This window comes from Trachypithecus francoisi, unplaced genomic scaffold (genome assembly GCF_009764315.1).
Source record: "Trachypithecus francoisi isolate TF-2019V2 unplaced genomic scaffold, Tfra_2.0 Lachesis_group12, whole genome shotgun sequence".
NCBI lineage: Eukaryota > Metazoa > Chordata > Mammalia > Primates > Cercopithecidae > Trachypithecus > Trachypithecus francoisi.
In genome coordinates this window covers 36,449,947-36,453,294 of record NW_022681457.1, presented here as the reverse complement: position 1 = coordinate 36,453,294, position 3,348 = coordinate 36,449,947, and positions in this window count along the sequence as shown.

Below are 3,348 nucleotides of genomic sequence, written 5' to 3'. Positions count from 1 at the left end.
CTTTTCCAGTTTTTATAGTATTTGCCTCTCATCACTTCTGCATAGCTCCTGACAGTTACTTCTTAACAGTGTTCTATGCTGGAAGCCTTTATCTAAACTAAATATAGGGATGACCTCTTAGCAATCTTACCATCAATACTGTATTCAAGGAAATAAAAGTTTGATTATTTGTTTTTTTTGTTTTTCATCACATGAGTACATCCTTTTGTCTTGTCACATTATGTGGTTGATTGTTTTGACCTGATTTGTTCTGTTGAATGACAATTTCTGGCTTGAACATGGAATCCTGTTTCAGTAATAAACAGAAGACACTGCTAATTTCTATAGTTGAAGGATATTATTGGCTTCTGGCTATATGTGCCATGACTGAAATGTTTTTGCTATTAGCATTTTCCAAGTTTATCCACTGTTTCTCTTATAGGTTAAATGCCCTGTAAAATTACTTAAAAAAAAAAGTGTTAAGGCAATGCCATCAATATAGGCTAGCATTTTATGTGCATCCTAAAATGGAGGATTCCTTTCCATGCAACAAGGTAAAAGAATAATTATTCTGTAAAAGTCAGTTTAATCTGTTTGTACATTTGTCTCATCTATAGAAAGAGCTAAAGCATACAGATGACTTAACACTTCAAAATACATCGATACAGTTTAATTAATTTTGAAGGCAAAACTAGCAAAACTATATGCATTAACTACCATTTTTATGAATATGTAGCACTAGGTATGTTCTCTGCATAAATCTCTATGGTTTTAGTCTTATTCCAACTTTCAGCCAACTGCACTCACTACTTGGTTGGTGCCTGTGGCCTTAGGGCTACTACATAGTCATCAGTGCCCGTTCTTGGTGAAAAGTAGAGAATAACCTGTATAATAAACAAACATTGTTTAACTCATCTTTTGAATTTCTGTTCTTGGTTGCTTTGACTTCTGTGACCTAGTCATATAATGTTTTAGAGACCAAATTGGTCAGCACCGTGAGCCCAAAAAGGTGAATCAACATACCAAAGGTCACATGACTAGGAGATTCAAATTCAGCTGACTTTTTTGTAGGCTGTCGATATAAAACCATACATTTAAATTTCCAGGCCTTTGGCTTTCCTTGCTCACTGTATCTCTGGCTTCTCTAATAGATTATTCTATGCATCCATTAGTTCAACAAGTATTTATTGAGTACCTAGAGTCTGAGAAAGTACCCTGTTGGATTTTGAAAATACAGAGATGTATAAGACAGAGTCCATATCCTTGAGCTTATAGTTGAGTAAGGATGAGACCCAAGTAAAACATTTTAGAATATAAGGGAGTGTCATACAGGGTTCTCCAGACAAGCAATCAAAATACAATGAGATGTGTTTGAAAGAATTTGCTCATGCAATTATGGGTACTGGCAAGTTAAAATCTGTAGGGCAGGCCAGCAGGCTAGAAATACAACTAGTTTCTATTGTTGCAGTCTTGCAGAATTCTTTCTCTGGGTAATGTTAGTTTTTCTTCTTAGGGCTTTCAACTGTTTGGATGAGGCCCACCTGCATTATTGAGGGACATCTCCTTAAAGTCAACTGAAAATTTTGTATAAACACATAAGTAGGACATGATGACTATGTTGACACAAAACTAACCATCACAAGGGTTGGGCTCTTAGTGTAGCTTGGGATTTGCAATCACACATTTAATACATTTGATGCATTAGCTGTCTCCATCCATAGTAGCTTTAACCATAGAGGTAAAAAATAGGATGCTTCTGAAAGGAAAACAAAAAACAAAAAAAAACTAGCATTTTATAATGCCCTTAACTCAGCCTGTTGAGGCAAGAAATTATATGTGTGCCAAGGGGCTTCCCCAATTTGTAGTATAAAGAGCTTTCTTTTTCTGCACAATTTCCAAGAACAACAAAACCTGTCAGGTCACTTTGACCTACCTCTTTCCACGCCCTTGACCATATCTCACAAACAGAAAAACACCTGAGCTCAATGCTCCATCATTTCTAATGCTTTCATTTTTTTAGTACAGTGCTTTAAAAAGTCATTTAAAAATTGTCATATGACAATTTTGCTAATCCATAGGGCTCATACTGTGGGAACTTCCTACATCCAAGGACAAGACCTAGGAAATGTTATAGAAAGAAACATAACTTCACTTTGGTCTGTGTCGACCCCTAAGTCATACATAGAGACAGTCCATGTATGTCGTTAAAAGTGAGTCTAATACTGATCCCAAAGTTATGTGATACGGATGTTCATTTAATGAGCTAAATATAACTACAGGTAGCAGTCCCTGATTTATTCATTCCTAACTTCACGTAAAAATACCCACAAAACTCCAGTAGTACAAGACAGTGAAGAGAAAACCATGTGCCAAAATCCACTGGGAATTTCTGACATTAGTGTCAATCATTTGATTCGTTGAACCAAATTATCTAGAGTAGGCAGGAAAAAGCCACAACTCAATCACTGCCTCTAACTTGGGACACAGGAGGTACACTGCTTGGAAAACCAACCCCCCCACCCCCCACCACTTTTTTTTTTAAACCAGAAATCATCTGAACTAGCTAGAGTTGAAGTCTAGGTCCACCCCACAGTATCCTTCAGCTCCTTGTTTTCACATGCATTTTAGAGTCTACAGGTTTCAGTTTTCAGTACAGCTATAGATTAAGGAGGAAGATGGACTGCACCCTCAGATGTCACCACAGAGAAAATCTTGCAAATGGATGGAGAGTGGAATTGCTGAAGAAATACAAGAGTTGTGTAAACAACAGTTGTCTGACTCGAGCAAAGCCAGATAATGTAAAAATTGGAGCAGAAGATGCCCATGCCTTAGTCCAGCAGGCACTGGAATTGACACAGAATATTGAAGAGGCTAGCTCACTCCAGATATTGGTCTGGAAGAAACTGAGCTGTCTTATGGGCAGGGAGGAAGGCCCACAGGTACATCTCCGGTATAGTTGTCAAGAGCATGGGTTATGAAGGCAAAGAAACTGGATTTAAAGCCTAGCACTATTATTGACCAGCTATGGAATCCTAGGCGAATTAATTATTTGGAGCTTCAGTTTTCTCATACGTAACATGGGAAGAAAGGGAGGTCAGAATTGTAAGAATTAAATGAGATAATTGTCATGTAGTACTTAGCACTCTGTCTTGCACAAACACATGTTTAAATAATATTTTCGTTAGCCAAAAAAGAGTAAATTGAGATAGAGGAGGAATGAAGAGAGAGCATCCTGAAATATGCAAAAAGGAATCCCAAATGCAAATCCCCAGAGGAGGTGCACACGAGCATAACTAACATTACAGAAAACTTGGTCACGTGACCAAATTTCATAACTCTCCAAAAGTATAGAGAAAAATGAAGAAAATA